This window comes from Dromiciops gliroides, chromosome 3 (genome assembly GCF_019393635.1).
Source record: "Dromiciops gliroides isolate mDroGli1 chromosome 3, mDroGli1.pri, whole genome shotgun sequence".
Lineage (NCBI taxonomy): Eukaryota > Metazoa > Chordata > Mammalia > Microbiotheria > Microbiotheriidae > Dromiciops > Dromiciops gliroides.
The window spans coordinates 256,050,878-256,078,496 of record NC_057863.1 but is presented as its reverse complement, the minus strand read 5'-3'; the positions used below and the strand labels follow the sequence as shown (position 1 = coordinate 256,078,496).

Below are 27,619 nucleotides of genomic sequence, written 5' to 3'. Positions count from 1 at the left end.
CAATCCAGAACGAATGAAGAAGAAATAGAGAATCTTATTACTACATATATGTGTGTGTGTGTTTTTGTGTTCAGGTATGGATGAATGGATAGGTACTGGGCTTGGAATTTTATTGGTATAGAAGGATCCTGGGTGAGGAAATTCCTTTTTCTAATGTAGGTTGGTACTTCTGATATTTAAAAGTTTTGAAATTTACGTAGAGTTCTGAGAGTTTAAGTGACTTGCCCAAAGTCACAAAGTAAGTATATATCAGAAATGGAATTTGTTTTTAGCTTAGAGTCCGGGTGTGTGTGTGTGTGTGTGTGTGTGTGTGTGTGTGTGTGTGTGTGTGTATACATGTATACATACACATTAGTGAAGTAGGGATACGTAGTATACCCATTTTACAAATCAAGAAAACCATCACAAATTGTTTTCCTATTGCTCTGGAAAATGAAGAATTTCTCAGCCTACAAATGAGCAAACACAGAGAAGACTCGGCAGCTCCATTTTCACTTTTATTTTGCAAGCAACAGGAAAATGGGGGGAAGTAATCACTGCTGCCATGGCTACTGTTACTATCACAATCAAGAAGCTATGGGAAGCCACCTGGGGCTGAGACAATAGAGACTCTGGCTGCTTAAGTCGGCTGAGAAGGATGATGGTGACACTTTCTTCCCCCTCTTTTTTTTTCCTCTTTGCCCCCTCTCCCATTCCTCTCTCAATTCCCATTCTAATATCTGTCTCTTATCTTTAAAATTACGTTCTGTTTAATCAGTTTGAATATGCAGGCTATATTTAAAAATATCATAGATGCTTCCAATCTCTGCTTTGTTTTCGAGAATAGAGAGTTAAATAAAAAGATGGGAACAATGATAGCAAAGTGTACAGACAAAAGTGAAAGGGAACAGAGAGCATGGAGTGAGTCTTAATTGCTTTGGAGCTACTTCAATTGGTAACTTCTGCACAATCTGAGAGAAAACCTTGATTTTTTAAAAAAGAAAATATTTTGTATAACATCCCAAAAGTAGAGTCAAAACTAAATCAAGTGATACAGAGTTGAAGAAGGCACACAAAACATTAAATTTTTGTTGTATACTTCAATTAATTTAACTTTAAACCAAGTGAATACAGAATGGGGTTAGGTGTATGGGGGGGGATCCTTTTAAAACATGAATATTGTTTCCTAATTAAATATACATTATGGACATTGGTTTTTTAAATTGTGCTTTTGTGAAAATAAAATTTGAGCATAAATGATTAACTCAATGGATAGGAACTGCACTGTAAATTCTATACGGAGTTATTTAGTGCTTTTCTCACATAAAGTTACAATTATTTCTGTGAATTTTAAAATTGAGAGAACTGAAAAAATTTACTTCAGTATTTGGCATGTGGTTCATATTCTTGTTCATGTACTGAATATTTTGCTCTTTAGTTTTCTCTTTAGGAGCTTCTTTTTTAATGTTTGAATTTCCAAACTAGATGTTTTTGTTCCAATCCAGGCTCTGTTACATACTACTTTGCATGACTATTCCTATCTCTTGTCATCTTTGTCATTTTGCTAGATATGAGGTGAAAATTCTGAGTTGTTGATTTATATATCTCTTATTAAGGATTTTTAGCAGTTTCCATTTTTTAAAAAAAGAATACCTCATATCTTTTTTTTTTGTTACCACTAGAAGAATGCCCTTTGGCTTGTATATTTCTATTAGTTCCCCATACAGCATACCTTAGATATCAGGCCTTTATTAGAGACGAATAAAGCAACACCCCGCCCCACCCCCCATCAATTCAACAACTTCTCTTATTATTCTGGTTTCATTGATTTTGCCTATTCAATGTCTTTTCAATTTAATTGCCCTTCCTTGAACACGATACTCTACCTCCTGATTCTGGGAATTTTCACTAGCTATCTTCCCTGCCTGGAATGCCCCCTCCCTTAATCTCTACCCAGTTTCCCTGACTTCCTTTGGTTTCCAGCTAAAATCTCAGTTTATACAGGAAGCCTTTACCAATCTCTCTTAAATTTACTGCTATTCCTCTGCTGATTATTGCTTACTTATCCTGTATATAGTTTGTTTGTACATAGTTGTTTGCATGCTGCTTCCCCCATTAAATGTGAATTTCTTGAGGGTGGGGACTGTCTTTTGTCTTTCCTTGTAGCCTCAGCACATAACCTTGAACCTGAAACACAGTAGGCAGTCAATAAATGCTTTACTCTCACTGACAGTCATATCACAATAAAAAGAATAGAGTAAAAAAGTCTTAGTAAATATTTATTGACTGATTATACTAGTGCCACCTATTGACCCATCAATACCAATATTAGGTCTTTTTTCCCAAAGAGATCATAAAAAAGGGAAAAGGACCCACAGTCACTGTAGGCAGGATAAACTTGTAAAAGAGTTTGTAAAGGTGTTATTAAAGAGGTAAGAGGAGAACCAAGAATAAGCAATGTCAGAAAAAACCCAGAGAACCATTTTTGGGAGGAGATATTCATCAGCAGTATCAAATACATCAGATAGGTCAAGAAGGATGTGGACTAAGAAAAGACCATCACATTTGGCAACTTATATGTAATTGTTAACCCAGAGAAAGTAATTTCATTTGGAAAATAATAGTGGAAGCCAGATTGACAAAGTTGAAGAATAATTGAAATAGGAAGGGGAATTAATGAGTGTAATTTTTTTTGCATGGCAATGAGGTTTAAGTGACTTGCCCAGGGTCACACACCTACTAAGTGTCAAGTATCTGAGGATGGATTTGAACTCAAGTCCTCCTGAATCCAGGGCCAGTACTTTATCTACTGTGCCACCTAGCTGCCCCAATGAGTCATATTTTTTTTGGAGGGGCAAGTGAGGGTTAAGTGACTTGCCCAGGGTCACACAGCTAGTGTCAAGTGTCTGAAGCCGGATTTGAACTCAGGTCCTCCTGAATCCAGGGCCGGTGCTTTATCCACTGTACCACCTAGCTGCCCCCCAACGAGTGTATTTTTAATGAGAGCTTTTGTCCCTAGGAAATTGGGTGAGAGAATGAGGGGAGATATAGGATATAGGATAATAATTTCATCTAATGACTTTTTTTTTAAGGATGGGGAACATTTCTTTCTTTTTTAAAGGATTACGTTTTTGAAAGAAGCAGTGTTAGTCAATAGATAGGAAAAGGTTGGAGATTAAAAGTGGGGGATAATTGAGGCTACAATCTAATGGAAAAGATGAAAAGGAATAGAATCATATGGAAGTCTTGACCTTGACAAGGAAAAGGAGCAGCCTTATTGTCAGAGGCTGGTGGAAAGGAGGAAAGGCTGGAGGATGATGTTGGGGGGGGCATTGCAATGAAGACAGAGAGAAATGAGAAATTTAATTACAGATGGCTTCTATTTTCTTAGTAATTCAAGAGGTGAGGCCCTCAACCATGAGAGAGGGGAGAAGAGGAGTTGTGCATATGTCATAGAACTAATATCTATAAGTTTTTTCCCTACAACAAGAGTAAGCCCCCACCCCTTTTTCTCTCCTGACCCCTAACATAGGTTAGGTCCACTCCTTCACTTTGCCTCCAGAAACAGGAATTAATTTTCTCTAAAAAGCAATGAAACTCTCACTAGAATTTGATTGGCCCTGCATCACTTGACATAGTATCCGGGCCCCCAAAGGGCATAAAAAGTCCCACTCACATGAAATCAGGGCTCCTCTAACTTTGTGGATTTCTGAAGACCATGCATATAACTGTACTCTATTCTGATGACCAGATATGTTTTCATATAGAAATAGGGGAGGTGATCTAGAGAAACTAAATGCTTCTATATGCCTGCTGCATATCCATGCTGCATCAAGAAAATGTAAGCATACTTTTGATAACTGTGAATACCTCATTTTATCCCAAAATAAAACCTGAACTGAGATAATGCTGTGGTGTTAGATACCTGTAAGAAACGAGGAGAAAGTCTAAATTGCTTTGGGGAAGGTATAAAATAGGGAAACCATTAGGGATTAATAAAAGGTTTTCCATATTTCAGTTAGTACCTAGTATATGACTTCCTCTTGCCCTGTAGCACCTGAGAAGGATTTACTGGAGGCAGATGGGGGTGGTAATATGAGAAGGAGGTTTAGCCCTTTGGCACAAAGGGTACTCTGTCAGAGCAGGGTTAACATCTATTCAGTAATTATGTGAAGATAGATGGTTTCCTTATATCATAAATATGAACAAATTAGCATAATTATTAGCATAGATATTAGCATAATAACCTTTCTATAGAACTCTAAGGTTTGTAAAGTGCTTTGCATATATTATCTCATTTGAACAGGATAAAACACAGAGACTTCATTAGTAAAAGACTTTCCAATAAGAAGATATATACTAGGGGGCAGCTAGGTGGCGCAGTGGATAGAGCACAGGCCCTGGATTCAGGAGTACCTGAGTTCAAATCCAGCTTCAGACACTTGACATTTACTAGCTGTGTGACCCTGGGCAAATCACTTAACCCCCATTGCCCCACAAAAAAAGAAGATATATACCAAACATCTATGTATGTCACAATCCCCTCACACAGTTCCAAATATCTTTGATATTTCTAAGATTATTTTTAAAAGAACTATAATTTCCTCAATATGTATATTTCTTCCATCAGTATGGATGGCATCCCATCCTTGCCTTCTCATTCTGTTCAATGGTACTCCCAGAAATCCTTCACATAGCATCCACTCAAATGAAATATTGAGGGACTTTCTCTAGATTGCTTGACTATATATTAGTGTAATATATGGACTGTTCATGATTAATTTCTCTCTCACCCTCTCCTCCCCCACCTCTTACTACACTAAAGGACCACCTTATTTGTTTGTCATATATCTCTCAGATGAATTTCTTTATGCTATATGTTCATATTTTTTTTCTTTAATCTTATGATGCAGCCCATTCATGTTTACCAGGCTTCTCTCCAATGTCCTTTGGGTGACCTAAAACTTTAATTCTTTAGAAATTCTGTGTTATTGTATGAATTGCAACCATACAATATTACCAATCAATTACTGTTATTTGAAAAAGATAGTATTTTTTTTCTAGGAGAAGCTTGGGATCATTAAAAGCACTGTACAACACTGCAAAATAATCTGGCCTATTCATCTATTCCTATTCAATTCCACATCTGGTTTATTGTCAATCTGCAAAATCTATCTAATATATATGTACTAATGAGCTAGCTGCACATCTAACTGCACATACTAGCCTGAAAACAGGCATTCTTATGTTTTTGTTTCCAGTAGTTAGACTATACCCTTTTGAATGACTATATCTCTCGCAGAATTTGGGATTTTTTTTTTTGGTGGGGCAATGAGGGTTAAGTGACTTTCCCAGGGTCACACAGCTAGTAAGTGTCAAGTGTCTGAAGCTGGATTTGAACTCAGGTCCTCCTGAATCCAGAGCCTGTGCTTTATCCACTGAGCCACCTAGCTGCCCATGACTATATCTCTCATTGGAGCCTCTGCAATGTTCTGAGACAATCAACAAGCTGTCATCTGCAAATAAATCTGGAAGATCTTACCATATATAGGGAACCAGATATCTTTTTTAAATTGTTATCAATTTGGCCTTTATTCTTTGTGTCTTATTTTCTCCATGAGCAATCTAAATATTCCAATTTGAATGAACAGATTATAAATTTAAAGATTAAAAAAAATAGAAACTTCTAGGTGGTAAATATTTCTTTCAGACTATTACAATATTTTTGAATGTCCGAAGTAAAGGAATTCAGAAACCACCTAAAAAAGAATCCCATCTCACTGCCTCCTCAAATAGCTTTTGGATAGCTCTAATTGTTAGGATTGTTTTCATTATCCCAAGCCGAAATCATCTCTTTAATTTTTTTCCATTTCCATGCTCTTAATTCTTCTTTTGTCCAAGAAAAGATGAAAAGAAATCTATTCCTTTCTCCATCATCTGGCTTGTCAAATACCTGAAGAGGTATTCACAGGTTGCCCCAAAAGACTTAGTAACTGCACTAAGACTTTTGGGGCAGTCTATGTCTAACCCTCAAGCAACCTTTAAGTTAAATATCTTTATTTCCTTCCAGCATTCCACATATGGCATATTCTTAGGGCCTTTCCTAGTTGCCCTTCTCTACATACTTCCCGAGTTATCAATGTCCCTTAAATCGAGACATCCAGAACAGAACACAATATTGCAGATATAGTCCTTCTAGGAGGGATTACATTGTAAATATGATCTGTCTAGTAAATTAAACCCTTTGGAAAGAATGGTAACTTTATATCAGTAGGACACCATTTAGGAAATTACTTTTCAGATAATTTAATGATACTGCAGTGGCCTCGAAGAAGTATTCACATTCCTCTCAAACCATTCTATAATTTTTCTTAGAGTAGTGTATATATTAAACAAAATGAAACTCTACATAGCACATTATACAACTATTTTAAAGAGACCTATATATAGTAAGGATTCTCACATGTCATTTTTCTGCTTTTCTGGGGGTTCCTTTCAGGGGGTGGAGAGGAGAGATGAGATATTAATACCTTAAATGAGTTTCAGAGAAGAATTAACAAATTTTGCACAGGTATTTCTTTTTTGTGTGTGACGCAATTGGGGTTAAGTAACTTATCCAGGGTCACACAGCTAGTGTCAAGTGTCTGAGGTCTCATTTGAACTCAGGTCCTCTTGAATCTAGGATGGGTGCTTTTCCCACCGTGCCACCTAGCTGCCTCTATTTCATTATTTTTAAAAAGTTTTTCTTAGAAAATAATTTTGTCCCTCATAGACTTCTTTATCTCTTTCCCCCCACCTGTAATATATTAGAAATTGGTATTAAAGCTAATTCCAGCCTAAGTTCTATGTTCTGAGAGGAAAAGGAGTTAAAGTAAGAATAAGCTAATTCTTCCTGGTAGAATGAGCCACTGGTTTTCATCTTTTCCAATGGACTGATTTTTTCTTTTTGTTTTAATGTATTTTGCAAACTTTTTGACCTATCATATTTTTCCTACTCTTATTCTGAAATTAACATCAAACAAAATGAGTATGTCCATATTCACGGAAGAGGATAGTATCATACATAAAACCGTGACTTCCTATTATATATAAAGCTTACTTTTAAAATTACATATATATGGGCAGCTAGGTGGCGCAGTGGATAGAGCACTGGCCCTGGAGTCAGGAGTACCTGAGTTCAAATCCGACCTCAGACACTTAACACTTACTAGCTGTGTGACCCTGGGCAAGTCACTTAACCCCAATTGTCTCACAAATATATATATATATATACACACACATATATATACATATATATATACATAAAATATATGTATATATATACATATATACAAATATACATAAAATAGTAAAATCATCACATAAATTTCAAAGCTGTTGTGCTTTAGTGAGAATCCTTTGGCCTTCCTTCTTTCCCATGCATTTAAAAATGTTTCAATGACCATCTTTTCTTTTCTTTTTTTTTTTTTGAAAACTCTATCTGTTTTTTTCCTTTTCCCTCCCATCTCTTCTTCTCCACTGAAAAAATGAAAAAGAAAATCTAATATGCATTCTGAAAAAATCAATAATTGTCCTTTGAATACTTGATAAATATTATGGCAAATCATTGGGTCTTATTTTTATTTGTAAATTTATTATGTGTCATCAAATTTAAATTTAGTATTTTTTTGTTCTGTTAAACCAATCATGTCATATTTTTGTAAATATCCATCTAAGTACTATGTTTTGACATATAATTTGCCAAAATATTTTATATTTCTTTTTTTTATCTTCAATGGTCATCCTTTTGTCATTTTTTAAGACAATTTCATTTCTTTGCATAATTTTTTTTTGTGGGGCAATTGGAGTTAAGTGACTGCCCAGGGTCACACAGCTACTAAGTGTCAACTGTCTGAGGCTGGGTTTGAATTCAGGACCTCCTGAATCCAGGGCCAGTGCTCTATCCACTGTGCCACCTAGGTGCCCCTCCTTGCATAATTTTAAATTACATTCCAAATAGTTGTACTGATTCACTGCTCCACCAATATTTCACTAGTGTGTCTATCCAGTAATTTGTTTATATTTATATATTTTTGTTTATAAATTTATGTTTTGTTTATCTTTCTGTTAGATGTCCAAAACTGATACAAGGGCACCCAGTTCTCTTGGTACTATTATATTACTATCTACATCTCCTTGTAATTAAGTTATTTTTACTTTATAAATTTAGATATTAACAATTTTGGAACAGCATGTTTAAGATTTATGTTAATTTGTTGTGTATGGTTTCTTTCAGTATAATGTAGTTTTCTTGTTTAGCCTCTTTTATATTGTGAATGCATGCTTTTATTTGTATGATAACATTATTGTAACTCCTGTTTTTTTTGGATCCTCCTGATGCCTGGTAAATTGTGTTCTAGTCCCTCAGTGATATTTTAAGTTTGTCTGTTTACCTGTGTTCCTTATAAGCAACCGATTGTGGGATTTTGCTTTCTTTTCCATTCTAACACTTATTTTTATTGGACTATTTAATGCATTCACATTCAAATTTAGGAGAGTTAGGTTGATATTTTCCTCTACTTTCTATATTATTTCCCCATATTCTTATGTTAACAAAGGAGTTTGTCTCCAGCTATTTTAACTCAATTTACTTGAAGGCAATCCTATTCCTACCAGCTCTCTTCCCCTTACCTTGTTTCCCTCACACAGTTTGTTTCCCTAGTTTTGCCCAACCTATTAGTTGTTTTTTCTTTCTTCCTTTTATCTAATTATAAAATTTTCTTCCTCCTTTACCCCCTTGGTTTAGTCAACTAAAATCTCCCTTCCTCTCTATTCATCTTGCTTTGTTCATTAGGTTTTTATATGTGTGTATGTGTTCATTAGGTTTTAAATTTTTTTTCATTTTCTATAGTTTTTCTCAAATTTTTTTCCTTCATTTCCTTCATTATGTGTTTTCCTTCTCTGTAAATTCTAGACTTTTATTCATTGACACATGATCTTTATGCTAATTTACTTCTAACTCTGAATTCCTTATGGAATTAAATCTTCCAAGGAAGGTAAGAATATGGGGTACCTTCTTCTAAGGGTAGCTAGGATAAAGCACTGGCCCCATAGTCAAGAGGACCTTGAGTTTAAATCTCACCTCAGACACTTATTAGTTATGTGACCCTGGACAAGTCACTTAACCCCAATTGTCTTAAGCATCTGGGACCATCTCCAGTCATCCTAATATGTATCTTGCCACTGTACCCAGATGGCTCTGGAGGAGAGAGTGAGCTTGGTGACCTTGCACAGCCCTTCCTCATTTAATACATATCTATCCCCTCCCACTCTTCTTGGTGTTAGTTGCCCCCACAAACTCTGATTCTCCTCCTGAGGCAGGATGTATGGTCTTTCTTTTTCTTTTTCTTTTTTTGGGCAGGGCAACGAGGGTATGAGGGTCAAGTGACTTGCCCCAGGTCACACAGCTAGTAAGTGTCAAGTGTCTGAGGCCGGATTTGAACTCAGGTCCTCCTGAATCCAGGGCCAGTGCTTTATCTACTGTGCCACCTAGCTGCCCCCTGTATGACCTTTCTAAGAATCAAATCCTTCCTGATTATGCCCCTTTTGAGATTCCCATCTTCTTTTATAGAAAACATCTCTTCTTTTGCAGGAGCATTCATCAGTTAGACACCCCTTTCACCAGTAAAACAAATTTTTTTCTTTCTTTTCTCCTATTTTCATTTCTCCTTATATCTATTTATTCATTCTCATGTAGGCTCTTTTCTTCTTGAGAGACTAGGGGAGTTATTTCCCCTACATTGTTAACCTTTAACTTCATTAGACATTATATTTTCCCATCTTCCTTCTTCCTTCCCTCTCCCATTTTATGTGCCCTTCTATTCTGAAATGTGGTCTCACAAAAAATTGATTCAATTCTATTATGAATGTCCATTATATTTTTCTATTTCTCAACTATAATCTTGGTTTGCCTTCATATTTCACTCTCAGTCTAAGGGTATTTAAAGCCAACAATTTGTTCAAGTTTGTTTTTCTTTCTAGCAATGCCTCAAATACCTCTTTTTAGTGTGTTCATCTTGTTTCATAAATGATTAGGCTCAGGTTTTCAGGATGTCACCTCAACTTGCATCTTTAGCACCTTTGCTCTTCAGAACATATTATTCCATTCCTTCCTGCAGCTTCTGATGGGTACAAAATAGTGTTTTGTTGCTTAAACTTAATTTACTTTAAATTTGAAAATTTTTCTCCTGATTATTTGCATAATTTGTTATTTAGTCATTGTAACTGTTCAATTTAACCACTATTGTTTTTAAGTTTGCAAAATGGGATTTTTATCAGCCAGAAAATGATCTATGAATTCTTTCAATTGTTATTTTGTTTTCTGTGCTCAGAAATTCTGGTCAATTTTCTTGTATTATTTCTTATATTATGTTCCTGAGTTTCTACATTATTTTGTTTTTTTCTCAGGAATGCTTGGAAATCCTCTATTTCATTCAAAATCCATTTCTCCTCTGTGAGATCATACTCACTTTTGCTTGATAAATAATTATTGGCTACAAGTTTATCTTCTTTATCTTCTGGAATATGGTATTTCAGGTTCTCCACTCCTTTATAGCAGTGACTGCTAAATCATATGGTTTATGTCTTTAGCACCTCAGTCACCAATAGAGATTTTTAAGAGCAGAACACTTTTTTTGTTTGTTTTCCCATTCTTCCAAACTTTTTCATGACTCTTAACTTGATGTTAAGACTGGTCTTTGGGCATTTCTATGGGGAGGTCTGGACTGGTTGTGTTGTTTCTTTCTGGGGGTATTGAGTTTTGTGTTGTTCTAGATATCAGGGACCATGCAGACTTTGGACCTGCAAGCTTTCAGTGCTTCCAAAGTGGTCTGGTCCAGGCAAAGTATGACTGCTACCCACTTCATCTCAGCTCTGCAAGTTCTTGACCTGAACTTCGGTCTAAGTAATAGTAGAATACTGTTGCATTCAGTTAGTGTCAGCCAGCTAGAAAGCTCTGCTGGTTTAGTTACAAATCTGTAGTCTAGGATTTCTGCTCTGGTTATCATCTGTAGGCATCAGGCTGGGCTGGAGGCTGGAGGCTGGAATTGATACCCTATTTTTTCAGGACTGAACCACACCACAGCTCCTTGATGCTACACATACTCCTCTATAAGTTCAACACTTAAAGCTTGAGATCACTGGGGAAAGGGGTGAGGGTGGGGTCACATATCCCCTTTTCAGTCCAACTTTTGTCTGTGATCAGGAACTGAGTAGTGGGCCACAAAGCTTCTAATTCACATCTGTTCCTGTCACAGTGCCCTAGTTTGGGTCTGGGACTCCTTGCCCTAGTTAACAGCCTCTTTCTAGACCTTGGTGTCCTCTGGGTCTTGCTCTAGGTTCCATCCCCAGCATCTTTAGTGTCTGCAGACCTTTCTATTTTTCTCCCTGTGTCAATATGTGTTGGGAAAATGACTGACTTTTTTCTGGAATTTCCCAATCAGTATTTAGTCTGGTGCATTTTCATTTTTTTTTTTTTTTTGCGGGGCAATGAGGGTTAAGTGACTTGTCCAGGGTCACACAGCTAGTGTCAAGTGTCTGAAGTCAAATTTGAACTCAAGTCCTCCTGAATTCAGGGCTGGTGCTTTATCCACTGTGCCACCTAGCTGCCCCCATCTGGTGCATTTTCAGTATTCGTATTGAGGAGTTTGGAATGGGAACTCCTTGCTGCATTACTTTCTGATAATTGGCTATCTTGGCTTCCCCCTCTTGAATTATTTATTTATAGATGTTTGGGATCATTTAACTCATCTGTTTCCATCTTTCATGAATATTGTCTCTTGGTTAGTCTGCTTGTGCTCAACATCTTTAAGTGTTATTTTGTCTCCTAAGATTTATAGTGATTTCAGTAACAATAATATTCTTTAAAGAATAGCTTTGAGTGACTAAGCCATTTTGACTATTATAAATATCCAAATTAACTACAAAGGACATGTGAAGGAAGAGTCTATCTGCATTCAGAGAAAGAACTGATAGAAGTATGTATAGAATAGTTTTACATACACATATATTTGTGTCTAATGGTAGACATCTCTAAGGTGGATGGAGGGGAGAAAAAAGGGAAAAAGGTTAGATGACAATTTTATTATATATTTAAAAGGAGTAGCAAGTTATATATATATATATATATATATATATAATAAATTTGCAGTTTTGTGTACAATCATCTTTTTTCTATTGTCTTATGTTATGGAAACTGTGGGAATTTATTGGAGACCCTGCCTGTGGGCTGAGATCAAAAAGCCTTAGGCCCTCAGGGGTTTTTTCTGTGTAAGAGGGACTGGGGTCCCTCCCCATCCACTTCAGCCTAAGAAATACTGGCCAGTTAGACAGAGATCCCAGGCTTGCCCTGCTTTTCCTGGGCATGCAGCAGGGAGCACGGCCCTGGGTGTGGTGCGGCACAGCACACTATACCCCCCCACCCCCGGCTGTGGCGTTAGGGCAGCTAACAGATTAGCTTGGCATGTGTGTGTGTGTGGGGGGGGCGGTGCAGGGAGCCCGAGGTTTGAGAGAAGGAAGATATATACCGGGGTAGTTAGACTGAGGAGGGAGGATGCTGGAGGACATAGGAAGAGAACACAAGGAGAAGCAAGTTGGTTTGTCACTGTGGCTGACAGAGACTGAGAAAGAGCTAGCAAGAAGGTAGAGACACTGAGGGAGGACAGACAGAAAGAGGACGCCAGAGAACCAAGAGAATACAAGGAGGTCTGTGAGAGAGTCTCAGGGTTTCAATGTGACAGTACAGAAAGGGGGTTTGCAAAGGAGATTGAGTAGGAGAGGACGGACAGAAGGAGGACACCAGAAGGATGACAGAGGACTAAGAAAATGCAAGGAGGTTGGTGAGAGAAGGCTAGAGACATTGAGAGGTCAGTGAGAAAGGGACGCCAGAGACACTGAGGGGGGTGGACTGACAAAGAAAGTAGAGGAGACACAGGGGGTGTCGAAAAAGTGAAGGGGGCTTGGAGTTAGAAGAAAGGAGCTGAGCAGTGAAAGCGAAGCAGGGGAGCTGGAGTGAAGGAGAGAAAGAGTGAAAATTGGAGAGGACTGGAGGTGAAGAGGTCCAAACAGCATACCCTCAGGCAAGAGGCAGCAATGGTCCTTATTATATTATAAGCAGACAGGTCTCCTATAACTTTGCATTTCTTATCTCTTACATTTATTTTTATAAATAAGCCCTGCTTTGATTGTTTAATTAAGAGGCTTCTTAATTGTTTGCTTATCAATTTGAGAGCAGAGCAGTGTGGGGAATTTTATAAACGGCCCATATTATATTAATAGCAGTCAGATAGCCGGTCAAACATCCACAGATTAGACCCCCCAGTCATATTAGACTCCAGCTAGCAAGCTAAAATATTCTCACATTCGAATGGCAACCACGAAGGGACTTATGACCCAATTATAATTTTTCTAAAGTTATAATTTTCTTATACTTATGATTTTTCCATATAAGTCCAGTTATATAATTTTTCAGATTAGTAGATATAGTTAATTTTTTTTTACAAAATTCTTGAATTATTCCTCAAGTTCAGAATAAAATAAATAAAATTTAAAAACATTATGGTGATTTCAATTTTCCCCCTTTTATATTCTCCCATAGCTTCAAAGCTATCTCAGTCTCTCTCCCATGCTGACCAATTCATATTTCGCCATATTCAGTTTCAGTACTGAGTGACTTATGGGGGGCAATATTGGCCCCAGATGAATATTGTTCTTTTCCTTCACCTTCATGGAGAGCCTCATAATCACACATCTTGCCCCAGTTAATTCTGTTTCTCAGTTTAATGGCTGAGCTTCATTGCACCAGAGTGATAGTATCCTACTCTACCAGCCAGAGCAAAGTTCTGCTTTTTGGCTTTCATAATTGGGCATGGTAGAATTGTTGGTGGGAGTGGGCAGAGTTGACATATATGGAAAACCAATGGGTTGACTTGTATTTCCCTGCCAGTGAGGTAGGTGGTGGGGAGGGGGTACTAAGTGCCTTAGGAATTAGGGATTAGCCTTCTTTGTTCTTAGTTTATTGGGTTATTACATTATTAGGGTTCTTGGTTTCCTCAACCATAGAGATACCTGAAATTTCTTTATCTCTTGTGCATAATTCTATTTTTCAGAGGTTTCAGAGGTCATGAAGATCGAATAAAGTGTCTAATCCTCCATCTTATTGGTTATATGATGTCCTCATTTCTTCCCCTTATTCTTAAACACCCCTATCACTCTTTCCCCATTTTGTATACTTCATTGTGTGCCTATATGTATGTATATGCTCAACTTTCTTTGGTTTACTTCAGATTCCTGGAATACTCATTCCCCTTATAATTCCCTCCAAGTTTATATACTTTCATCTAAAGTACCCCTATAATGTGAGATATTCAGTTCCCTCCTTTCCTCTTCCTTTTTCATCCTTACTTATTCCCCCTTTCTTCTCATTTCCTGTTTCCAATAAGCCCATAAAAATAGAACAGAACTATGTTCTGACTGTTCTCTGTGACCCTTGAAGACATTTGGGTTGTGAGAAGTCACTGGTTATCCTTTCAAGAGTTAGACAGTTTATCAAACTTTTTGATTTATCAAATGTATTTACCCTCCTATGTTTCTCTCAGTTGCTGCATTTGTATTGCAAAATTTCTATTATTACTGGCCTTTTAAAAAAATCAGGAATGCTGGTAATTTCTCTATTCCATTAAAGATCCATTTGAATATCTTTTATGATGGTACTCAATTTTTCTAGATGTGCCATTCTTTGATATGTCTTTTACCTTTGCCTTTTAGAATATTGTATCCCAATCTCTCCACTCCTTTATGGTGGCAGCTATCAAGAATCGTGTGACCTTTTCTTTGACCTGGAAGTTCTGGCTTTTAGCTATGATGTTTCGGAGAACTTTTATTTTAGAGATTAGCAGTATATTCTATTTTCACTTTGTTGTATATATAGGAAATTTTTATTTATGGTTTTAATAACTGTTACATGAAGGCTTTATTATGATTTAGGTGTCTGCTTTTTACGTCAGTTGTTTTTGATAATATATACTTTGCATTTTTTCTGGTTATTTTTTCAATTTTTTGAGTTTATTTTAAATATTTTTTATTTTTCATGGAGTCATTGCTTTCTGTTTGGCCTATTCTAATTTTTAGGGTGCAAAATTCTGTTCTAAGCTATTGATTCTACTTGCCATTCTTTTTAAAAATATTACATTATATATGTCTTGTATCATTCCTTCCAGGTAGTCTTGTAGTACTTATGGTTAGAGTATTCTTTTCTCTGATGTTGTGTTTAGATATACTATGGAGTTAAACTATTTGTCTGAGTTTAGTTCTTGAGCTTTTCTCAGTCTACAGTAATTTACTGTGTTCAACATTTTCTTCTCTGTACTCATATTTCCAGCCATAGTTTCTGGATTGGAGCTTTGTGTTTTGGATTCTACTCCTTCCAATATTACTAGGGTCAAAAGGACCTGTTTGGACTTACATGTGTTTTTGGCTAACACTATATCCCACTAGGCATGAATTCCTCGTCTTTGGTTCAGTCTTGTGGTGGCTCAAGCTAGATTTTTTTTATTAGATCCTTCTTTCCTTTCTTCTTCTTAATAGCTGGCTATTAACAAGTATGTTGATTCACTTTATACCATTTGCATTGCTATTAGGTTTTTTTGTTTGTTTGTTTGTTTTTTGCAGGGCAAATGGGGGTTAAGTGACTTGCCCAGGGTCACACAGCTAGTAAGTGTCAAGTGTCTGAGGCCGGATTTGAACTCAGGTACTCCTGAATCCAGGGCCGGTGCTTTATCCACTGTGCCACCTAGCCGCCCCCATGCTATTAGTTCTAAATTGGTACATGAAAAAGTTAGGAATATTGTTTTCTATCATCTTGCATTTGTTACTCTTACAATGAGTAGAAGAGGACCTATTTTAAAGATAGGTGCTTTTATGAAAAAACAAGTCTTACATACAAAGAAATAGAGTATGCTTACAGGTCCATGGGACCCTAAACTATATTTCAGATAGACAGTAATTTTCATTCTTGGATTTATGTAGTGGGTATTCTCATTTTCTTATAGCTGGGGAAGACAAAGTTGCTTTTGTATCTACAACTGTATTTTACCAATTTGAATGTATGCATAAAGGCATCTTCAGGGACCCTGCCACTTTCCAAAGACTAATGGGAGAAAGTAGTCAGAGATGCAACTTATGGGAGAATGTTGGTCTTCTTAGATGTGCATATTGTGTTTAGAAAGCCAATGGAAAAACATGGAGAATTTTAGATTATTAAATTTAGAGTTAGATTAGAAAATTTTAGATTGACTACAGAAAGCTGGCTTGAAGCTGTCAATTATGTGTCAGTTTTTGCAAAGCCTCTGTTAATGAAGTGTCATAAAGTATCTCAACAAGATATGAATATCATCCAAGGAAAGACAAAAGTGCTAGAGAATTTTCCACATTCACAGTATCTTCAAAATCTAGATATTTTCATGACCAACAAGATGGAGGACTTTTCCTGAAGCCTACAACTTTTAATACCTCTCCAAACTAAGAATTATGTAGATAAAGCATCTCTTTATTTCATCTATTCCTATAGCTTAAAACATCAAGAACCTCAAGGATGTAACAATCTGATGAATTAATGGCAGAGAAGGCTCAGTCCCTAATATATTCACTCAGCACTTTCCCACATCAACCTCCATGATCTGGCAGGGCTGCACAAGCTAACCCATAGGCTTGTAACAAAATTCAGCTGTGCCTCCATGCTGGGGCAGCTAGATGTTGTAATGTATAGAGCACTGAGCTTGAGTCAGGAAGTCCTGAGTTCAAATTTGTCTCCAAACAAAATAGTTATATGACTCTGGATAAGTCCTGTAACCTGCCTGCCTCATTTTTCTCAATTATAAAATGAAAATCATATTAACACCTATCTCCTACATTTATTGATAAAATCAAATGAGATGTTTATAAAGTGTTTAGCACATTGTAGGCCCTTGATAAATGCTTATTATATTCCCTTTTCCTTCCTTAACTATCCCAACCCCCTGCTCTCCTGCTATTGAAAATTAAAAGACACAAACCTGCTTTGTCTGAGACTGCAGTGTAGCAGCAGTTTGAGATGCAACAGGGTTCAATTAGAAAACTGAGAAATAAAAACAACTAGGGCATGATACCAGGATGTGTGTCTAGATTCATAAGGACTGAATCAAAGAGCACTGCTATCCAAGTGGAACCAGTTCTGTTCACATAGAAGTAACTTTGGGCAGGGATCAAAGCAGGGGAATCATGAATTGCCCAGCATTGAAAGGGACTTAGTTATGAGCCCTCAGAAAAGCCAGCAAAGGGAAAAAGAACTAGAAAGTGAGTTACAGAGGAGTATAAGGCGAAAAAATAAATTAAAAAGATATCAGGGGGGCAGCTAGGTGGCACAGTGGATAGAGCACCGGCCCTGGAGTCAGGAGTACCTGAGTTCAAATCCAGCCTCAGACACTTAACACTTACTAGCTGTGTGACCCTAGGTAAGTCACTTGCCAATTGCCTCAGTAAAAAAAAAAAAAATTAAATTAAATTAAAAAAGATATCAGGAGGAAAAAAAAGAAACTTGTTTAAGACCTTGAGCAAAGGCTTATAAAACAACAGGGAAGTATTATTAAGAGAAGGAAAGATGACCTCCAGCTCAGCTAAATGCATACAGAAATTGATGGACAAATAATGTAAGAAAACTGATTTATTCCTTTATTTTTGCTGCTTTACATTTATTTCATGATGATTTTCTGTCTCTTTGTGAAGGTATTATGAAGAACCTAGAAATTTCTGACCTATTCCCTTTTACACATAAAATTATTACATCAAAAATGAAAGTTTAAAAAATCATATGATTATATCAATAGATGCATAAAAGGCTTTTGATAAAGCATAACACTCATTACTACTAAGAAAACTTGAAAGTATTGTTATAAATGGATTTTTCCTTAAATTGATAAAAAAATCCCATATATCTAAAACCATTGGCAAGCTTATTTGTTTGTTTGGGGGGTTTTTGCAGGGCAATGAGGGTTAAATGACTTGTCCAGGGTCACACAGCTAGTAAGTGTCAAGTGTTTGAGGCTGGATTTGAACTCAGGTCCCCCTGAATCCAGGGCCAGTGCTTTATCCACTGTGCCACCTAGCTGCCCCAGCAAGTATTATTTGTAATGAGGATAAAGTAAAAGCCTTCCCATTAAGACCAGGTTCAAAAGAAGGGTGTTCACTATTACCAATATTATTCAATATTTTATTGGAAATCCTAGCAGTAGCAATAACATTTGAAATAACTCTAGATAGTATAAACTATCAGGGAGTACACCTGCTAAAATAAACCCAGGAATTATATAAACAAAGTTATAGAGAGCTTTTTATACAAATAAAATCAGATTTAAATAATTGGAGAAATATTAATTGTTCATGTGTAGGCAGGGCTAATATATTAAAAATGACAATTTTACCTAAACTTATTTATATATTCAATTCCATCCCAATTAAATTGCTAAAAATATTTTACTGGATTAAAAAAAAATATGGGGCAGCTGGTGGCACAGTGGATAAAGCACCGGCCCTAGATTCAGGAAGACCTGACTTCAAATCTAGCCTCAGACACTTGAAACTCACTAGCTGTGTGACCTTGGGCAAGTCACTTAACCCTCCTCATTGCCCAGCTTAAAAAAATAATAACAAAACTCATTTGTAAAAACTAGAAGTCAAAGAAAATATCAAAATATCAAAAAAAAGAAAATATCAAAATATCAAAGAAAATAATGAAAAAATATAAAGAAAAGCAGTTTAGCAGTAGATCTTAAACCATATTATAAGGTAATAATTATCTCTTTAAATTTTTTTAAATGTGCAGGACAATGAGGGTTAAGTGACTTGCCCAGGGTCACACAGCTAGTAAGTGTCAAGTGTCTGAGGCCGGATTTGAACTCAGGTCCTTCTGAATCCAGGGCCAGTGCTTTATCCACTGTGCCACCTAGCTTCCCCAAAGGTAATAATTATCAAAACTACCTGGTACTGAGTTAAAAATAGAAAGGTAGATCAATGGAAAAGAGTAGGGACAATTTATAGTAGCAAATAAACATAATAACCTTGCATTTGACAATACTTTGAGATAAGAATTCATTATTTGGTAAAAAAAAAATGTTGGGAAAAATGGAAAGCAATATGGTAGAAACTGGGTATGGATCAATATTTTACACCATCTATAAACATGAAATCAAAATGTATACATGATTTAGATATAGAGATTTTTTTTATTTTTATTTTTTGGTGAGGCAATTGGGGTTAAGTGACTTGCCCAGGGTCACACAGCTAGTAAGTGTAAAGTGTCTGAGGCTGGATTTGAATTCAGGTCCTCCTGAATCCAGGGTTGGTGCTCTATCCACTGTGCCACCTAGCTGCCCCTAGATATAGAGATTTTACAAGAAAATTAGACATGGAACATATTACTTATCAGACTTCTTATGGATAGGTGAACAATTTATGAAAAAAGAAAAGGTAAAGAGCAAAGTTAGGTATAAAATGAAAAATTTATATCCCATTAAATTAAAAAGGTTTTATACAAATAAAATAAATGTAGCCAAGATCAAAAGGAAAGCAGAAAATTGGGAAAAATCATAAAAAGTTTATCAGATAAAGGTCTCACATCTAAAATATATACAAAACTTTGCCAAATCTATAGAAATATGAGTCATTCCTCAATTGATAAATTTGCAATGGCTTTCAAGAGGCACTTTTCCAATGAAGAAATCAAAACACTTTATAGTCATATAAAAATGTTCTCAATCATTATTGATTAGAGAAATGCAGATTAAAACAACCCTATCAAATTTGCTCAAACAATTGAAGGGGGAACCAAAAAATGTTGGAGGGGATATGGTAAAATTGGGACACTAATTCATTTTTGGTTGATTGTGGACCGATCCAATCATTTTGTAGGGCAATCTGGAATTATGCCCAAAGTGTTTTTAAACTACCTATATACTTTGACACAGTAATACCACTACTTGGTCTATTTCCAAAGTTAACTAGGGAAAAAGGGAAAGAACCTATATATTCCAAAAGGTTTATAGGAGCTCTCTTTGTGGTGGCAGAGAACAGGAAATTGCAGGAATGCCCATCAATGGGGGAATGGCTGAACAAGTAATTTTATATGATGGTCATGGAATACTACTATGTTATAAGAAATTATGAACTCAATTATTTTAGGAAAACATGGAAAGACTTGCATGAAATACTGAAGAGTGAAATGAGGAGAACCAAGAGAATATTGTTTTAAAAATGACTTTTAGTGAACAGGTTATTTTGACTATTCTAAATATATAAATAAATTATAAAGTGAAGACATATGAAGAAAGACACTATTTGCATCCAGAGGAAGAACCGATAAATAGAAATATATATAGAATAATTTTATATATACACATGTATATACATACACACATAAACACATATTGGTATCAAATGTTAGCTATTTGTAGGGCAGGGGGAAGGGGAGGATAGGAAAAAATAAGAAAAATAAATTTATATGATAGTTTTGTTGTATATTTGAAAGGAATAACAATTTTTGTTTAGTAGATTTGAGGTTTCATGTACAATCACCTTTTTATTGTATACTATGTTATGAAAATGCCTGTTTTATTCCATAAATATGTATTAATATTTAAAAAGGTGGGGAGAGACAATAGAAAATGAATAAACACCTGAAGATACCAAAGACCCTGTGGATTCTCACAAATTCTAAGTGATTTGCTATAAAAGTTGTGGGGGTTTTTTTTCCTAGAAGCAATCTGTTCATTGTTTTAAATGACAGTTTTCTTTGTTCAGAATTTTTGGACAGTTATATTATTTATTACATTGTAGTTTTCAGGTTTTCTCTCTTGTCATTTTCTCCTAAAAGACCAATGATCCTAAAGATTTCTCTATACATCCTGTGTTCAAGATCAATATGTTTTGCTTGCAAAGTCCTATATTATATGCATTTCCTTTCTTTTACATTTGAAAGGTTTTATCCTTGTCTCTTGAAGAATTTATTGCTTGTCTTTGGAACCAGGACAATTCAGTGTCCTTCAGAAACTGTCTTAAATTTATAAGCTCAAAATGCCTGAGCATAGAAATTTATAAAGGAAAACTTAACCAAATTACAAATTGGCATGGACAGCAATACAGCAATGACAAGAGATTTGAATGTTCTCTCAGATTTGGGAAAAAAACCAGGAAAATTAAAAAAGAGAAAATATAGAATTGAAAACATTTCTGGAAAAACTTCTAGAAAGACTTATGATATATTCTAAATGGATCTATTAAGAATACATGTAGGGGGCAGCTAGATGGCACAGTGGATAAAGCACCAGCAAATCCGGCCTCAGAAACTTGACATTTACTAGTTGTGTGACCCCGGGCAAGTTACTTAACGCTCATTGCCCTGCAAAAAAACAAAAACAAACAAACAAACAAAGAATACATGTATTTCTCAGCACCATGTGGAAAAAATTGATCATTTACCAGGACACAGAAATATTGCAAATAAATATTAAAAGGGCAGAAATAGTATATAAATAATGATATATAAACCATAACAAATAAAAAATGGGAATAAATTCATAAAACTGAAACGGAAGACCCAGATCCAAATGAAGGCATAAGAATGAAATCCTAAATAATGAATGTGTCAAAAAAAACAAATAATAAAGAAAAGTAAAAGTAGAAGAAATAAAGTAAAAGGAAGTTATGAAACAATATATCAAACATACCAAAGTTTCTGGAATGCAGTTTTAAAAATCCTCATAAGAAAAATAAATTCCTCCAAAGTATACATTAACAAAATGCTTTATTTTTTGTATGTGATTTGAAAATGATATTAAAAAAACTGCTCTGTGACTTAGATACCACATTCATGATCTTGAATTGGGTTTAGCAGGGACAATCGAATGCATGCTTAAATTTGAAGAACTTACCAGAGAAGACATAATAAGTTCCTTAAGTAGACATGGCTCATTCTGAAAAGGAAAAAGTTATTATTCTTACAATTATAATTTTTAGATTATTGGAAATTAATATGAATTTTAGAAGCACTATAGAAATGCTTCATATTTTATCTACAAACTATTAATTTTGCAAATCGTTACTTTGTCTTAAATCAAGCATTTAATAATACTGATAACTTGATATTTGTTGCCTTCAGGTAATGATTTATCATTTTCTAATTCAAACATCTTTGGCATAAAACCCTATCATTAGGAACTCTGCTCAAGACAATGGAACCAACCACACACAGTTCCAGAGGATTCAGGATGAAACATACCATTACGTCTAGATAGAGCAGAGATGGGCTCAAGAGTACAGATCAAAATTTGAGGGGGAAGAGGGGAAATGGCTACTGCAGGAATTTGTTTTGTCTTGTATGACTATAAATATTGGTAATGTGTTTTATTTTTCTTGCTTTCTCAGTAGCTAGGGGAGTAGGAGAGAGAATTGAAAACTGAAAATCAAATAAAACTAAATTTTTAAAAAGACAAAACAAAAAACTCAGTTAGTGATAGGAAAAATATTATCAGGGTAACTAGATGGTACAGTGAATTGAGGACTTGACTTAGACTCATGTAGATCTGAGTAAAAATTCTCCCTCAGACACACATAAATAATGACTGTGGGCAAATCACTTAACCTCTGCTTGCCTCCATTTCCTCATCTTTAAAATGGGGATATTAATGGTACCTACCTTTCAGGATTGTTATAAGGATAAAATGAGATATTTGTAAAGTGTTTTGCAAACCTTAAAGCACTATATAAATGCTAGCTATGTAATCAACCTATAATGATTACTATTCTTTCTTCTGTGAAAAATTATAAATCAACAGTTTTTTAAAATCACCATTGATTCATTTTCAGATCATGGTTAAAAGTTAGATTGACAAAAATCATTTCTGAAAAGCAAATACTTACTGAGTGAGAAACTGCTTTATGTATGTGGGACTATAAACAAAAATAGGTATATATGATATCTATTTCAGGAGAGAATACCTTGCGAGCTGATTATATCAATGTTTTCTCAGGGAGTCTTGGAAGTCCATATGGCATATTTTTGTCAGAAATGGTTTTGTAGGGGGCAGCTAGGTGGTGCAGTGGATAGAGCACTAGCCCTGGATTCAGGAGGACCTGAATTCAAATCTGGCCTCAGACACTTGACACTTACTAGCTGTGTGACCTTGGGCAAGTCACTTAACTTTCATTGCCCAACAAAAAAAGGAAAATAAAGAAATGTTTTTGTAGATATATTTATAAATGTATTCTTAAGAACATGGATTTAGAGTTAGAAGGGGTCTTAGAGGTCTTTTAGACCAGTCCCCTCATTTTGCTACTGCACCATTTTGCCTCTTATACATATCAAACTATCTATATCTATTTGTCTATCTAGCTGCAATATATATATATATGTATATATATATACATACACATAGAAGGACATATTTTCTATATGACTATATTCAGATTATACATGAACATGAGTAAATAATTGCATACATACATATATACAAAAATAATGCATGTAATTAAAAACAGCTACTTTCAAAAAATTGAATTGCTGAACTCTTTCAAGAAAGCTACTATGTAATACACATAAAAATTAACATAAAAATGAAACACTTTTCTTAAGTTCAGATCCACAAATGTACAGATGTGATAGTTTGTCGCATCTATTAGAATTTTGGAATTAAAAGACCAAGTAGAGATCATTTACTCCAAGTCTTCAGTTTATAGATGAAGAAATTGAAACCAAGGCCTGCCCCAAGTCCAACAGTTAGTGTTAGCATTAGGAACCAGATCCCTTAACTCCCAGTCTAATAGACTTTCCAAATTAAAAAAAAATCTTATTATTAAATAGGTGTGAAAAAAAATCTGAGCATGTAAGCGAATAAAAAAAAATGTTTGTTTTGAATCACTGACAATAGTGATAAGGGGTTATATTGGGCCCCGTGAAAAACAGCATAAATTTATTTGTAAGAAGACTACTCAGGTTTATGCATGAATATAAAACTTTCCTTAAAAAGACAGATTTGGGAGGCTTTAGTGTAGAGTATAAAGAACTTAGAATCAGTCTAAGATCAGAATGACACTTGCTGTGTAAATTTGAGTAAGTCAATTAACCTTTCTGCACCTCAGTTTCCTCACCTTCAAAATGTGAATAATAGTTACCCAACTATCCTACAAGATTGCCATGGGGTAAGAGAGCTTCAAGAACCTGAAAGTGATGTTTAAATGTGATCCATTATTATTATTATAAGTAAATCTTACACCAAAATCTAAAAACTGCTGTCAGGGAGTGATATTGTCATTCTGTTGTATTTAGTTTCTAAAACAAAATCCATAGAAACTTCATTAGTCCATAGAACTTCATCTTCCATGAGGAAACAAGCAAATGATGCATTGGAATAATTAATTTTATTATATTCTAACATCCATTTGTATTAATGAATTGAAAAACATTACAGTACTTCATTGTAAAATGACATCTATTTTTTGCACATATTTCTCCCTTAAAAACCAAGATTGGAGTCTTTTATTTGCTTCCCTTATGTAATTTGTTCATTCACAACTAAGACTTCATTGTTTATTAATCTTTTATGTTAACAGCTCACTGAAGTTCTGCCAAAATTGGATAATTATGTTCTATTTAATGTAACAATTTATTTGCCTCATTACTTGAATTTAAACCATTTAGAGCTAGGCATTCTTTTTTTAAAAAAATCACATTGTTACATAATTACTCACATCTTGAAAGTCAAGGGTCAAATACTAAAGAATTAATCCCTTTATTCCCCCAAAACAGAAATAATGCTGCTCTAAACATCCAAAAGTCTCTAAATAGGAAAAAAAAGTGCTTCAGAGGGTATTACATATTTAAATCAAATTAGGTCATCATAATATTTTTTATGATTTGATGAGGTATTTATCAATGTGTTAGAAATGGAAAAGTTTCATAATTTCCTTAAGAGAGATGTACAAATAATAATCTTCCTGAATAAAGAAAACATAAATTCAAAATGGAATATCATTTTTGAAAACAAAAGTTAAGTCAAGAAATATGAAGAAACACATTGTTCTAGTAATTCTTATCTGTGGTAAATTCATCAAGTATTTTAAAAATGAATATAATAATACTATAACAATAGCTTTTTTAAAAAAAGTTGGATAAATTAAGAAATTAGAAATCCATATTTAACATTTAAATTCCTTAAAAATTAATTAACCAACCTGTTGAAATGACTATACCATTGCAATATTTCACTATAATTAAGTGTCATCACTAAAAAAGCAGGCTTTTTATGTACTTCCATTAATCTTGTGACTTAAATTTGCCTGGAAATTGATATGTTTTTTATTTTACTCAACTAATATTTTGCTACCACCTCCAGTTGAATTTACATTCTTTGGTATATTGTCAATGTTTGTTCTTCAGGTCTTTAGATTTATAGTTTCTACTTTAAACCACTCTAACGTATTCTCTATTTAATAGACAAATGACAAGAACAGAATGCCATCAAATTCATTGAGTAATACTTGTGTTAATTGGAGAATTTTGGGGGTAAAATTTAACATCTGACTATCAACAGAAAAATTGTAATGCCCTGACACAAAGTTTTCTTTGGGGGCAAAGAGTAGGAATTTGGAGAATTGTGGCAGGGAAATTTATGATGAAAAGTCTTATTTTAATAGAGATTCTAGTGCTAAGTGCTATTACTTATACTGTTTTCACTGAACCTATTTTTATGAGTAAATCATGTATAAAATTTATCTTTTTTCAAATTATCTCCCATATACTCTGAAATTCAGTGATTGACCTTAATATATAATTAAAAATTTCTTCAAAAGCTTTTATATTAAATCAGCCCATAACCAAAAAAGACAGGTTCTGGTTCACAAATATGACAATCACTTTTTAGTAATATTAATGCTGCCAATTTATCATTTCTACATTTTTATCTTGCTGATAGTGTTATAAATGCTATAACTCAAATGTTGGCAAAGAGTATTCTAATATTCTAATTCAATATACAATAAAACAATAATGAATTCTGTACTGAAATAATAATTTTCAGGTCACTGTGTCCCTAAATTTCCTCAGGTTGTTGCCCATCCCTCAAGTTAATGACATCTTGCACTGTATGTTAATAAAGAGAAAACAATCATATATAGCAAAAATTGATTAAATAATGAAAGATGCCTTGTATAAGAAGAATAGAACTAGTTTACTCTGATGATTTATATGAGAAAGGACATGATTACTTTCAAGTCAGTAAAAATATAGCAGTATAAAAATATAAGGAAATGGAAACTAAGATAGTGAAATTGTTGTTACATGTGGACTTTTTAAAAGAAAGCTGTCTGGAGACTCCATTTATTGCTTATAAATTCAATTCTCTCTAAAATATTACTATCTTTGATGATTAACAGCTCTGCTGAAATCTATTATGTGAAATATGAGTGCATAGTTTCTGATTACTGTAGTGCATTGTTAGAAAATGTGATTTAGCTCTTGAACACTGAATTTTACATAATGAGATATCTGCTTACAAGACCATTTTTACTAATAAAATATAAAAATTAATTACAATAGAGAAAATAGGTACAAATGAATAAAAACTTCAGATTCTATTTAAAAATTGTAAATTTCAGTTTTGACTCAAGAAAACTTAAGCATTTTCCTTGTAAAAAGCCAAGCAAATACAAAATCTCTAACATATTTAAACATTTTAAAGTGTTTGCCAAGAGCAATTCCAAACTAGATATGATTAATTTGATCTTAAGTAATATCAACATTTTAAAGTCACACGTTTCATCCCACTTAAACACATAAAAGATCTCATTAAAACAGGTTAACAGTGCACACAAGGAAACTTTTAGAAGACTTCATTACTTACTGTTCACAGAATCTTGCTTTCAGAGATTAACAGTTTTAGCAATTCACTTGTTATTTATCCTGGAGTGTGAGATGATTAACCCTGCTTTGGTTGGCTAAGGGGAGAAAAAAAATAGTACAAATCTCCCTCCTTTAAAACTATTCTCCATAACCTATTTTAGGTGGCATGGAGCAAGGAAATTCATGATAACAATAATTCCATACATTAGGAAAAAAAACAAACAAAAATAAGTTTGAAATCTACAGTATAAAGTCATTTTGATATGCCTACACAACTGGTTGTGGCAGTTTTCAGACATGATTTCTAATCACACACACTCACACACACATACACATGCTCTGGGTTCTTTTAGAGAAAGCTTGCTGCTGGGAAGTTGATTTTGGCAAAACGCCAAAATCATGTGCAAAAGGGATTCATTACTGATTCATGGCAGCATTCTGCACTTATAAAAAATGTGACCCAACAGGCTAAATCTACCACTAAACACAAAAACTAAGAAACAAAGATCACTTACTTAATATTCTTTCCAGAATGACATTAAACTTTTGTGGAGGTTAAATACTTGTTAGTTCAATGCCATGTTTTGTTGCTTTCCAACGATTGTATGGTGCCCTGTAAAACTTGTCAGTATTTCTTCTACAACAGTTTTACCCTATAGTAATCTAGAAAGCATTTTTCCA

General features: G+C 34.6%; 1 long non-coding RNA gene across 2 annotated transcripts in view; it reads right to left on the bottom strand.

Moving 5' to 3' along the window:
- LOC122745512 overlaps positions 1-27,269 on the bottom strand; it is a 115,802-nt gene extending 88,533 nt beyond the window's left edge. For both annotated transcript variants that reach the window (XR_006355471.1, XR_006355470.1), the window contains exons 1-2: positions 26,940-27,269; positions 21,975-22,016 (exon numbers count right to left, since the gene is read on the bottom strand). This is a non-coding gene — a long non-coding RNA (uncharacterized LOC122745512). The remainder of the gene's footprint in view (positions 1-21,974; positions 22,017-26,939) is intronic.
- Positions 27,270-27,619: the final 350 nt, after the last annotated feature.